Source organism: Hordeum vulgare, chromosome 3H (assembly GCF_904849725.1).
Source record: "Hordeum vulgare subsp. vulgare chromosome 3H, MorexV3_pseudomolecules_assembly, whole genome shotgun sequence".
In the NCBI taxonomy this organism is placed as follows: domain Eukaryota; kingdom Viridiplantae; phylum Streptophyta; class Magnoliopsida; order Poales; family Poaceae; genus Hordeum; species Hordeum vulgare.
The window spans coordinates 592,559,311-592,573,404 of record NC_058520.1 but is presented as its reverse complement, the minus strand read 5'-3'; positions in this window follow the sequence as shown (position 1 = coordinate 592,573,404).

Here is a 14,094-nt window from a genome sequence, read left to right as displayed (position 1 = left end):
CGATATCAAACCCTCACCATCAGGCCATGCACGAAAGTGGTATGAACTTCCTCAAACACATTGAAGGTAAGGTGGCCGTTAGAATCCACAGAAATTTGGGCGTTATATTTTTTGATAGCCGAAGTAACTAAAAGATTAACACATGGGTTGACGTGATGACTTAAGCTTTGACGAGATGACATTTTTTAGTTCTAAACAAGAAATAGCTTAGCGGTTTAAAGAAGGAAAAAAATGTAAAACAGACCGATCCAATGAGGAACAGTGTGAAATGGCACCAATCCCAGCCATCCTTTGACATGTCAACCATCCTGATTAGGAAAATGACACCAAGGTTCAATTTAGACTGGAATTGCATAGTTCATGTATACAAATAACCAAAATTTTAACTTGGAGGCCCCTTTGATCGAACCTCTACGAGGGCAAGGTTTTGAATCAACTTTTTTGGTGACACACGAGGGATGTGCAAAGTGCGACGACAGGTCCTCATCGTCCTGACAACTCCCAGCGCAAGCTCCGGGCGCTGCTACAGCCTACAGGCCGCGAGCTGCCAGGTGCGGTGTTGAGCTATTTTTACGTGTTGCTAAAAGCACTGGCAGCCGATTAGTTCCTGCGTGCCTCCCATTCATAACGGATTACATAGTCTCATTCCCACTCTCTCTCTCTCTCTTCCTCCATCCCTCACTCACTCATTTGTTATTGTGGGTTCGGCAATCCTTATTATATTTGTAACACAAATTGGAGGATATAGGCGATCCGGTGCATCCTTTATAGGATAAGCTATGGTCAATCTAGGAAAGGTTGGTGAGCACAATCTTTTTCAATAAAATCATCGTGCAATAATTCAACAAAACTTAAAGTCATTTCGTGTTCTCCTTCTAACTTACCTACAATTGTACCGGAGTGGATATTATCCCCCCCCCCCTCCCGGACATACGCAGTGCTTTAGCTAATACACAGAAATGCATACATTGTTTATTAATTTTGTGACCAAGTCCTAAAATCTAGCAAAATGATAAATGTCACATGTGTGGCATGAAGCAATCTGGATCTGATGGTTTTTACAACTAAAATTGCTATCACAAAAGAAAAAAAAGAAAAAGAAAATCTTGTCATCAAAACAGAAAGTTGTCATGCTTGACAAGTAAAGTTGCCATCCCCGCGTAATTAAACTTGCGGGGAGGAACTCGAGCGCCGCCCTGGGGGGAGACGGAGGAGGAGGATGCCCGCGGGGAGGAACTCGAGCGCCGCCCCGGCCACCTCCCTGGGAGGCGATGCGAGGGCGGATCCGGGAGGGAGGGGAGGGGGCGGGGGCGGGGGAGCCGGACCAGCGGCCGACGGTCGACAGCGTCAGGAGGAGGAGGGGGGAACCCTAGTCGCCCGTGTCGCAGGAGCGGGGTGGGGCACGCCAGGACAAAACATGGGGTCATAGATATGCTCACCATCGTAGCTTAATGTATCAGATACAATTTGTGTTTCCGACAGTTGCACTGAACATACTTGACGATAACGCCTCGTATAGGTCCAGCCAAACGCGGGGAGGGGGGGGGGGGGCTAGAATAGTGGAGGAAAATATTTTAACGTGGTAATTACATCACCGCTGCTTGAATCTGTTACGAATGTTTACTTTAGTGCTTGCAGCTACAAAATACATATAGCTAATTACAAAACTTGGCGCCAAGCATGCAAATATGATACTAATTAATTTGATACGCTGATGTTGCACTGTATATTGTCTCAGCATGGCATGCGACCCACTGAAAATTAACGAAAAAAGTTTCTTCGCTTTATATATAAAGAAGCCATGCCCTAACAATTTGATACGAACATACGTCACCACAACATACACATCCAAGGCTGTAAACAAAGACGCTGAAAATAGCAACACCACCCCCAAACAACTACAAGCAAACATCAAATAAAACACTAAACACTACTATGAACTCGTGTGGGCCCTCAACCATGGATGAGCCACCACTATGAGGTGAAGCCGTGTACGACGAACCATGAACTTCGAGACGACGCCTTCAGGAAAAAAACCGACACAAGAGTGTCTCCACCGTCCAATCCAAAGATGAGGGGTTTCCCCATAGCATCACACCGACAAATGAGAGACAATGACGACGCCTTCAAGAAGAGGGCGATGGCAGAACGCCACCGCCGCTGGCCTGACAAGTCAGAGCGAGATTTCATCACGGCCAACGTTCACCATCACCAAATTGAGCACTACTGCACCACCGTCATCGTACAACACACCTCGACCACCATGTTGCCCAAACGACCATGATAACGAGACAATGCCTAAGTCGCGTGCTCCGCTTATGAGCACCCCGATTGGTAGAATATTGTATCTAAGTTTATTCTTTTCATATATTATAGGCATCCAAGGAACGAGGCTTTTCTTAAATGAAGTTATCAAAGTCCTATACGTGCATTGCCATAACATAACAAAGACTTACTGATTTGACCACAATAACAAAGACTTACTGATGATTTCGCCACAATAATAAAGACTTACTTATTTGGCCACAATTTCATGTATAAGGAGATGATTGATCATGAGGATATTATTAAAGATTTTAATTAAAGGAACACCAAAAGTATGATGTTATTTAAGTGAAGAGTACACAACCAAGAATAGGTACGATTCTTGATATTTCCCATTGCTATGTACGATGTTTACCATCTTTATATTATAATAGTTATATTTATGTAGGTTTTTAATGAGGTAGGGCCCATTTTAGAATTTGGCACCGGGCCTTAGATTTTGCCGGCCCGGCTCTGATTTTGTCCTTATGAACACCTTCGAAAGACTTAGCAGGCACATCAACCTAGGAAATATTGTTGCGTAAACAATCAGCGGTGTTGAGCTGTTTTTACGTATATTTGAAGTGCAATAGCTGGTTAGTTACCGTATGCCTCGTAATCACAACTCTCAAGCCCATCATCTCCCCCTCTCTCTCTGTCTCCCTCCCTCTCCCTCTCTCTCTCTGGCTTTGTTTTTGTTTGTGTTGGCAGTCCATATTTTCCTTGTAACACAACTTGGAGGATAAAAAAGAAGGACATATAGTTGGTGCATCCTTTATAAGGATAGGCTATGGTTAGTCTAGGGAAGGTTGGTGAGCATATTGATTATTCAACGTTTAATTTTGTGACCAAGTCCTAAAGTCTACGTTGTACAAGGCCTTAATTCCCTTTCTTCAAAGGGAGTTGACTATATGTGTGATTTGCTCACCCTGATGACTACACTCACAGCCTTCTACCAAGCTAGCGGGGGATGGTTGTGTTATGACGAAAAAAGGTTTCCATTGCTTTGTAGTACAAAGCAACCAGCCATTATATCTGGACTGGGGCGGAAACATCACAGTCACGCCCAAATAAATGAAAAAGAAAATATAAAAAAACAAATGCCGACACCGGTGGATCGACAAAAAACTCAAAAGACTCGCGACCGTTAAGCCCACCAAGAGTCTCCCACCAAGCTCTAGGACTCCAAAGCGTCGGTAACCATCAACACCTCCAAGAAGGAATCTGACGATGATGACCCTACTGCCATGGGTTTCCCCCGGTACGCGACGAGGCACGAGAAAGGGTAGCCCCGACGCCCTCCAGGAAGGTTCGGCGACACCCATAGGCATCACCGTGTCAGTGTCGGTTGGGCCGATATGGGTTTCCTCCGATCCCAACCTGCACCTCGGATGGTCGGGAGCATGCCACCAAACCAACTCACACCCTGCACCAACACAGTCTTGAGGCCCCTGCGCCGTCTCACCACAGCACCATAAGGAGAGACCTGCATGACGACGAAGAGTAGCCGGGACTAAGAGCAGCAGCACTATCGACACACGGGAGGGCTCAACCTCCACCGTCAACGATGGTACCCGATCGGACACAATAACAGGAGCATACCAGGCCCGGTCGGGACCCTCCCCCCGTAAAGCTTCCGCCATCGTGCTGCAACAGGCACGCCGTCGGCGACGCCGCCCCCCGTCCAAGCTGCTCCTCCTCATCACCACGTAGAAGACAACGCAGCCACACCGGATGTCGGCCCACTAGGACCCAGATAGGGCCCGCAGGGCCCAGATCTGGGCTGGGGGCGCACCGTCGCCACCCTGCACCACCACGCCACCTTGCCGCCAAGGAGCAGCGCCGCCACCTCACCTACTGTCGGCCAGCAACGTTGGGTCGCCGGGCCGCAGCCAGGACGAGTTGCACCGCCGTCGTTCCTTTCCCTGGGAAGGGGGAACGCGCGTGGGTAAAGGAGGGCCCGCCGCCGTCGGCACCACCCGGGCCTGCGTCGGGGCGCCTGGTACGTCTCCAACGTATCTACTTTTCCAAACTCTTTTGCCCTTGTTTTGGACTATAATTTGCATGATTTGAATGGAATTAACCTGGACTAACGCTGTTTTCAGCAGAAATGCCTTGGTGTTATTTTTGTGCAGAAATCAAATTTCTCCAAACGTCCTGAAAATTTACGGGGAGCAGTTTTGGAAAATATCAAAAATATATGCGTCAAGTTCCACCTCAGGGGGTGGGCTAGTGGGCCACAAGCCCCTGCTCCGCCACCACCCCCTGGTGGCGGTGGCCAGGCTTGTGGGGCCCACAGGCACCTGCCGCCCCCAATTCCAGCTCTATAAGTTGCCTTTCGTCCCAGAATAAATGAAAAAGAGAATTTTTCGTCGCGTTTTCGATACGGAGGCGCCGCCACCTCCTGTTCTTCATCTGGAGGGCAGATCTGGAGTCCGTCTTGGGCTCCGGAGAGGGGAAATCGTCGCCATCGTTATCATCAACCTTCTTCCCTCTCCAATTTCATGAAGCTCTTCGTCGTTCGTGAGTAATCTATTCGTAGGCTCGCTGGGCGGTGATGAGTAGGATGAGATCTATCATGTAATCGAGTTAGTTTTGATGGGGATTGATACCTAGTATCCACTATGTTCTGAGATTTGATGTTGCTACTACTTTGTCATGCTTAATGCTTGTCACTAGGGCCCGAGTGCCATGATTTCAGATCTGAAATTATTATGTTGTCACCAATATATGTGTGTTTTAGATCCGATCTTGCAAGTTGTAGTTACCTACTATGTGTTATGATCCGGCAACCCTGGAGTGACAATAACCGGAACCACTCCCGGTGATGACCATAGTTTGAGGAGTTCATGTGTTCACCAAGTGCTAATGCGTTGGTCCGGTTCTTTATTAAAAGGAGAACCTTAATATCCCGTAGTTTCCTTTTGGACCCCGTTGCCACGGGAGGGATGGACAATAGATGTCATGCAAGTTCTTTTCCATAAGCACGTATGACGACACACGGAATGCATGCCTACATGACATTGACGAACAGGAGCTAGCCACTGATCTCTCCGTGTTATAGCTGTTGCATGATGAATATCATCCAAAAAAATCACCGACCCATTGCCTACGAGTTTGTCCTACTGCTGCTACTACTGTTGCTACTGCTGTTACTTGTCTTGCTCTACTGCTACTACTGTTGCTACTGCTGTTACTTGTCTTGCTCTGCTGCTGCTACTACTGTCGCTTGCTACTGTTGCTACTTGCTACTGCTGTCACTACTGCTGTTCCTTGCCACTGCTATTGCTCGTTACACTGCTGCTACCTGCTACACTGTTGGTTCACCTACCGTTGACGGGAATTAACAACTTCCGTCGACGCGGCAACGAAGGCGCCATTGATACAATTGTTAGGAATAGTCTGCCGTCAATAGATCGTTTCTGACACCGTTGTTATCATACTACTTTGTTGTTACTACTGTGCTTGCAGATACTAATCTTTCAGGTGTGGTTGAATCCGACAAATTCAGCTGCTAATACTCGAGAGTATTCTCTCACCTCCCGACTGGCTTATCAACAAATTGGGTCGAATACTCTACCCTCGAAAACTGCTGCGAACCCACGCGCTGGTGGGCCGTCAACAACATTCTTCTAGTTTCATTACAAGGGAGTGCTATCAGCATTCTTCTGATGCCGTTGCAGGAGAAGGTTCGTTGTCATAAGCATTCGTCTAGCTAACGCCAGAGATTGCACGATCAGCGCCCGCCAACGACGGTCGGGGGAGAGAAGGAGGAGGACGCCTGCGGGGAGGAACTCGAGCGCCGCCCCGGCCACCTCCCTGGGAGGCAACGCAAGGGCAGATCCAGGAGGGAGGAGGAGGGGGCGGGGGCGAGGGAGCCGGACCAGCGCGGCGGCAGGAGGAGGAGGGCGGAACCCTAGTCGCCCGTGTCGCGGAAGCGGGGTGGGGCGCGTTAGGCCAAAACATGGGGTCATAGATATGCTCACCATTGTAGCTTAATATATCAGATATAATTTGTGTTTCCGACAGTTGTACTGAACATACTGGACCATAACACCTCGTATAGCTAATTACATCATCGCTGCTTGAATCTGTTACGAATGTTTACTTTAGTTCTTGCAGCTGCAAAATACATATAGCTAATTACAAAACTTGGCACCAAGCATGCAAATATGATACTAATTAATTCGATACGCTGATGTTGCACTTTATATTGTCTCAGCATGGCATGCGAACCACTGAAAATTGACGAAAAAAAGTTTCTTCGCTTTATATATAAAGAAACCATGACCTAACAATTTGATTTGAACATACGTTACCACAACATACACATCCAAGGCTGAAAACAAAGACGCTAAAAATAGCAACACCACCCCCAAACAACTCCAAGCAAACATCAAATAAAACACTAAGCACTACTATGAACTCGTGTGGACCCTCAATCATGGATGAGCCACCACGATGAGGTGAAGCCGTGTACCATGATGAGGTGAAGCCGTTTAGGTCGAACCTTGAACTCCGAGACGACGCCTTCAGGAAAAAGACGACACAAGAGTGTCACCACCGTCCAATCCAAAGATGAGGGTTTTCCCCATAGCATCACACTTACAAATGAGAGACAATGACGACGCCTTCAAAAAGAGGGTGATGGCAGAACGCCCCCGCCGCTGGCAAGTCAGAGCGATATTTCATCATGGCCAACGCTCACCATCACCAAATTGGGCAGTACTGCATCACCATCATCGTACAACACACCTCGACCACCATGCTGCCCAAACGACCATGATAACGAGACAAATGCCTAAGCCGCGTGCTCCGTTCATGAGCACCCCGATCTCCACCATTAGGGCCGTCGCCCTAGTATCCGAGCCCCATCCTTGGCCAAGGATACACCGCATCGACGCGACCGACCGGAAAGGGGCAAAAGACCTCCCTTCCACCCAAAGCGGACACCTTGCCAAGGTTCGTGGCCTCAATGGCCAAATCTAGGCAAGGGGAACTTCTTCAACTTACTCCCTAGGTATGCGCCAGCCTGCCTGTCCATGGACCGAGCACGACGTGGACCGTAGCTGCCAGCACAAGCACGCATGTGCTAGTACGGCGACGGCGGTCGGAGCACACGACAACGTATAGTGATCAGGGGAGGACGCAGGGAGGAGCTGGGTGACCCTCAGCCGCCAGCTAGCGCAAGACTCGCCCTACACTGCTCACACCACGTGGTGACATCCCTGTCGTAGATGGTGGCGAAGGCGCCGATGCCGCACTCGTGGCCTCGGCCAGACATGCATGCCTGCGATGGCACGCCCATGAGGGACACAACCAGTGTCTCCCAGTGCATTGCCATAGTGTCGCCGACCGCCCTTGATCACATCAGTTCCAATGCACGCTCCATCGTGGACGTCGTGACATCTTTCCTGCGCCGCACCTGGTCGACAGGGAGGAGCATGCCGCTCTCCACGATGGCCTCATCCGGTCTACGTGGACGCCGAAGCCAAGGAAGAATGGCGTGGCACCCGGCTAGCTGTGTGGGAATGAAGTCCGGCGAAGGGAGACGGGGATATTACGGCTAGGGGAAGGAGGCGGGCGAAGGGATCCGGTGACGTGAGGCAGTTGTCGGGACGTGTCATGATGGTTCCCTCGCTGGATTAGGTCATAGGGCGGAGAGAATGGGCAAGTGAGGCCCTATGGCCTCCACTACCCAACGGCGGCGTACGGTGGAAGAGAGAGATTAGAGCATGGTTAATAGTATAGCCAACTGCTGACTATAAGCAGTCTTATAGCCCGTCTTATAGCTAGCTTGTACAATAGTTGGTTATAAAAAGTACTACTTTTATCATATATGACCCACATTTCATTCTCACAAAGCATCTAGGAGCACGTGCTAGAGCTGGCTCTTCACGAAGAGCCCGCTTCCGTTCTCTCTCATCTTCTCTCTCATCCAACTCAGCAAAAATATAATATTTTAATTCTTATAGCCTGCTGACTGTACCTTATTGTACTTGCTCTTAGAAAAAAGAACAAAAAGGATGGGAGGCTAACAGTATGGACCAAAAATGCTAAACTTATGGATGATTTATACAAACTTTAACGGACTAACCCCTCTCCTCTCACTAATCTTGCTCCCCCCTTGATTTTTAGGGTGGGCCCGCTTCATCCTAAACCAATCAAAATATCCCATCTAAGCTTAGTCCGTAAACGTTTTGTAAACTCCCTGTAGTTGTAGCATTGCTCCAGTATGGACCCATGTCCAGCTTGAAATATTTGTCAACATATGCCCGCGAACTTAGCCTGATAGGCGGACCCAACCTGCCAGATCCATCGTTTTTGTTTGTTCAACCAACTATTAGTGCTTTTGTGTTATTGGTTAGGCATAGAGTTGATGGTTCTTTATGCCCTAGCTTAAATGTGGTATACCAGGTTGTTATATTTCTAAAAGTATAACTCTCTTGCAACTGTCCATTAACCACACAATTCACTATGAAGTTGGACCAGAACTAATCCCCAATCCTTTACATTTCTTGACACCGATTGGCTTACTAGAAGATGGACAAAAAGGTCTGCAAGTCAACAACTGAATAACTTCTTAGAGCCAAAGATATCCTCATTCATTGTATTTTTCTAGGCTCTTGTTAGGCCCCAAACGCTGAGATTTTTTAGATAGTAGGAGTAGCAATTTTCACTCAGAAAACAATCCGCAGGATGTTATATATAAGTACCCTACACTTATAAAATTAGTGTTTTTATTTCAGAAAAAGAATATACAAATAGGTATTTTAGGAATGAACACACAAATACTCGTTTGTTGTGCCTACAATACACTTGGTTAAAACATGTTGACATACCCGTGTGCACTAGTAGAAAACAAGCCTTTGGTTCGACGCATTAGTCCCGGTTGATTTTTGAACCAGGACTAATGCTTCCACTAGTCCCGGTTTATGAGGCTAGGCTTTAGTCCCGGTTATTAGGAACCTCTAGTCCCATTTTGTGTTAAAAACGGGGACTAAATGGGTGGTGACAGGACTGCGTCAGGCTTGGACCCCTGCGAGGGCAATTAGTCACAGTTGGCAATACAAACTGAGACTAGAGATAGATCTTTGTTTTCTCCTTTCTTTCCTCTGTTCTCTTCCCTTGCTCGAGTTCATCCTTAATTTATTCCTAGATTTTTCAAGATTTGTCAAAATATTTTCTTAATAAAGAGGCTTGGTATCACTATGTTGTTGGATCAATTTTTAACTTAGTTGCGATCTTGATCGCATTTGTTGTTGCATTTAAATGCTTTAGCTAGAAATCCTTGTACTTTGTTTTATGAGAATAAGTGTGTATGAACTTTATGTGTGAACTTGTATTAATTTGGTCTTTTCGGTCTTGTGTAATGAAGATGAACCGACAATGGATGTACAATGACCGACGCTCTCCCTAGTTCAATGACTGCTTGCAGAGTTTTGTGCGTGCGGTTGAGGCAAACCAGCGGGATGGTTTTATATCTTGTTCATGTGCTGTGTGTAAGAATGATAGAACTTATTCTAAGTCAAGAGTCATTCACGTCCAGCTGTTTACGTCCGGTTTCATGTCTGGCTATAACTGTTGGACCAAGCACAAAGAAAGAGGGCTTCTAATGAAAAACAGTGAAGAAGAAGAGGACTATCCTTTGTACCTAAGGTCATTAGTTGAAGAACTTTTACACCTGTGGGATATCAAAGCTGTACGTGTGTGGGATAAGCACACACAACAGGAATTTGACCTACGAGCGTTGCTGTTTGTAACCATCAATGATTGATCTGCTCTTAGTAACCTTCAAGACAGACAAACAGGGGATACCATGCATGCATGCACTGTTTAAATGATACCGAAAGTATATACTTTGATAAATGTAAGAAGAATGTGTATCTAGGACCGATCAAGCATTTCTTAAGAAAGGAAGAAGGGCATTTCAAAGGTGGGGAAGATCAAGAATATGGTCTAGGATTTAAAAGTAATTTTGAAAAGGGTCCTGGCGGACAATCTCTTCCGAATGACGCTGACGGACATGCACCCATGTGGAAGAAGAAATCTATAGTTTGGGACCTACCTTATTGGAAATCCTAAAGGTCCGCTCTATAATAGACGTGATGCACGTGACGAAGAATCTTTGCGTGAACCTGCTAGGATTCTTGAACGTGTATGGGAAGACAAAAGATACACCGGAAGTACGGAAGGACCAATAGCGTATGCACCAGAAAGACGGTATGCATCCAAAGCAGTATGAATGTCCTGCCAGCTATGCTCTTATCAAAGAAGAGAAATAAATCTTCTTTGAATGTCTGCTTAGTATGAAGGTGTTGTCTCACCCTGAAATGGAAAAGTTCTACAAATGAACTCTAAAAAGGCTGAAACTTGGCTTCGTATCATCATTTCACCTACATAGCATGTGTTAAAAAGTTGGAAGAGTTACGGCAAAAACTGGATGCACTTCGTTTACAAAATATACAATCTCTTTTAAAGTATCACGATTTCGGACGAATACTCATATCTTACAAAGGCGCCATGGCCACCGGCCTGCCCGAGCACGGCGACGCCATGGCCACCGGCCTGCCCAAGCGCCATGGCCACCGGCCTGCCCGAGCACGGCGACGCCATGGCCACCGGCCTGCCCAAGCGCCATGGCCGCCGGCCTGCCCAATTTCATGGTTTCCTGGAAAAAAAATTAGGAATAGAAGAACCATAGGATTTTGAGTTTGTTTGATTACATCGCATGAAAAACAAAGAATTTTTTCCAACAGGTTAGAGTGGATGCTAGATTCTATATGGAATATAGTACATATGGTTACATATTTTCTATGACGTGTGAATATATAGGAAAAATACATCCTACCACCCAGGGGTAGTTACCCCACAAGTTCAATATACTAACACGCGGGAGCATATATACTAATTTATCATTCCTATTATGTTCATATACTATATATAAGATTTTTCAAAGTGAGTTACATGAAAAAATTACAAGTTGATCCATAGTTTTTGTTATATTTGTGAAATACGCATATATTTATATGTAAAAAAGAGCATACACAAAATATGATACATACTACCAAACAAATAGTATATATACTACCTAAACATGATTATATACTACATACTACGCATAAATACTCTCCGATTTGATAGATACTACATACAACATACAAAACACAAGTGGTGGTAACTACCACCGGTGGTAGATAAAATTTCATCATCCAGGGTGTAGAATAAGTTATTCTTCACCCGAGGTAATTTTACGATTGTTTCATACATAAATTACATATGATATACAAATAGTTAAATTCATATTGATTCGCAACGTAACATTTGACATAAAAAATCAAATTATGGGTCACAAGACCTGAAATTTGTTTTTTATGTACATTTTACACTATAATTTTACGTTCATAAATTTACGTAACAAAAAATAATTTTACGGAGATTATGTATTTTCTAACGTTTCCTTTTTGGATGTGAAGTAAAATAAATTTTACGAGACGTAAAAATACGATGCATTGATGTTAAAATAGGAAGGGGTGAAGAATAACTATTCCCCACCTAGAGTGACGAATAGCGCGACCCTATTAAGGTGTGCAATTCTGTTTATATATATATATATATATATATAAGGCAGCCATGCAATGTACTTGGTTCTATATTTTCTATGGAATGCAAATATCATAGATGTGCAATTCTGTTTATAGATGTTTTGAAATTCTGTTTATAGGTGTTTAATTCTTTAGATATAGTGTTACAGTTGTTGTTTACGCATTTACAAACATGTTCCATGGATTATTAGTTAAATTAACACATTAAAACATGAAATGTCTCACAATAATTATTGGGAGTGTGAATATTGCATCGACTATCAGGGTGTGTGCGACACGTCTCACCTGCGAGACGACACGTTCTTCAGCATCAAGCTTGACGAGACCTTCGAAGTTTGTGTGGTACGTAACGATGACAAGTGTTTTTTCGTAATTAAGCATGACTTATGTTTCTTTGCTTTAATGTGTATTTTTTGTTTTATACAATTCGACTAGTTCCTCCCTTGCCATGCAAGAAGGTATGTGTTGGAGAGGCTTGGTTTCGAAGACCATGAGAGTATGGAGACGAGGAGAGCTAACGTGAGGACTAAATATGATCACACATTTCTGATCAAAGTAATGAATGCTGTTAATGACACATAAATAGGATGCTCAAATAGGGACGATCTTTGCAAGGCATATGGATTTCAGGAGGGTATGGAAATAACCTTCGATCTTCGTCCTGAAGATAATATTGAAGGTAACATGGACATTTGTGTGGATGTCGATATGCCACCTGTTTTACCTCCATGTGAGTTTGTCAACCATATTTGTCAGGTAATTTGCAGTTTACTCCCTCTATACCATAATATTTGTTGTTGGGAAGAACTAATCTAGTTCTCCCCAAAAACAAATATTATGGTATAGAGGGAGTATTTTAGAAATAGCTGGTGTTCATCCATATACTAAATTTGTTAAATTATAATTTACAACTTATTTCAGTGATTCGAGTGAATTACAAAAATTAATTGACACGACACATTACACTTATGGATCACATCTAACTTGGAAGGAGAATGATGTTCTTATCCACTTTCTTGTTGGTGTCCTGGTTGGTAGGGAGAATTTCCCGTATAATTTGGGAACTGGATCAAATTATACATTTTACATGCCACTAGTGCATACGTTGAGGGCGGATGACATTCATCAAAATATCTTGGTAGGAGTTTGCTAATTAAGTACACTCTATTATTGCATAAATGATGTTGATTATATTGCTAAGTAGGCTATTATTATGTTCTTCAACTGCAACTGTCAAATGATGCAGTGCCTCTGTTGATGCACGACAAAGGTCATGTGACAATTAAAAGCCCACTGAAGGCTCAGTTTGATGCTCCATACTCGACTGACCGCAAATCAAAAAGGATCCAAATTGTAGCATGGAGAGAAATAAAGAAGGATCGCAATCCACAAGTTGGAGACCGTTGGATCTATGTGCTTCATCATGGAGGCATAGGTGTTATTCTGTTTTATGACATTATACCTAGGAGCGAGGACTAGGTCTTATGAGAGGAAAGTTTTTCTGGATTATATTAACTTGGCATGATCGATTAGGATGATGATTATTATGATGTTTTTCTGTTTTTTAAGATTTTAACTTGGTATATGATTAAGATGATGATGAGTTGTTAGATGAGTATGTAAGATGATGATGAGTTATAAGACATAATATTTGATTAAATTGGATGGATGCCCGTGATCGATATATGAAACCCTTAAACCCCTTCTTTCATAAAAAAAACCCAGTGTAAGGAAGGTCTTCGCCCCTGGCGCATCCTGCCAGTCACGTGGAGGGGCATTAGTCCCGGGTCGTGGCTAACCGGGACTAAAGAGGGTGAGCCTTTAGTCGCAAGTTATTAGTCCCAATTGATGACTCGGGATTAAAGGTCCTTACCCACCGGGACTAATGTCCGTTTCTACACTAGTGGTGGTGCACCTTCAAAATTCTTTAGTCACCCACTCCGGTTTCCATGTGTCGATGACAACATCACAACATGTTTTGCCCTGTTTGGCTACAGGGACTAGACTAGAAAAAAAAAACTTTTAGCCCCTATATAACCAAACAGGAGGGACTTTTCCTTAAGGAAAAGAAAAAGACTCTACTCGAGGATCTTTTTTCTTTAGTCCATGGGACTAGAAAAAGTCTAGTTTTTAAAAACCAAACATCCCCTTAATCTACTGCTACTATATGAGATACAATTCCTAT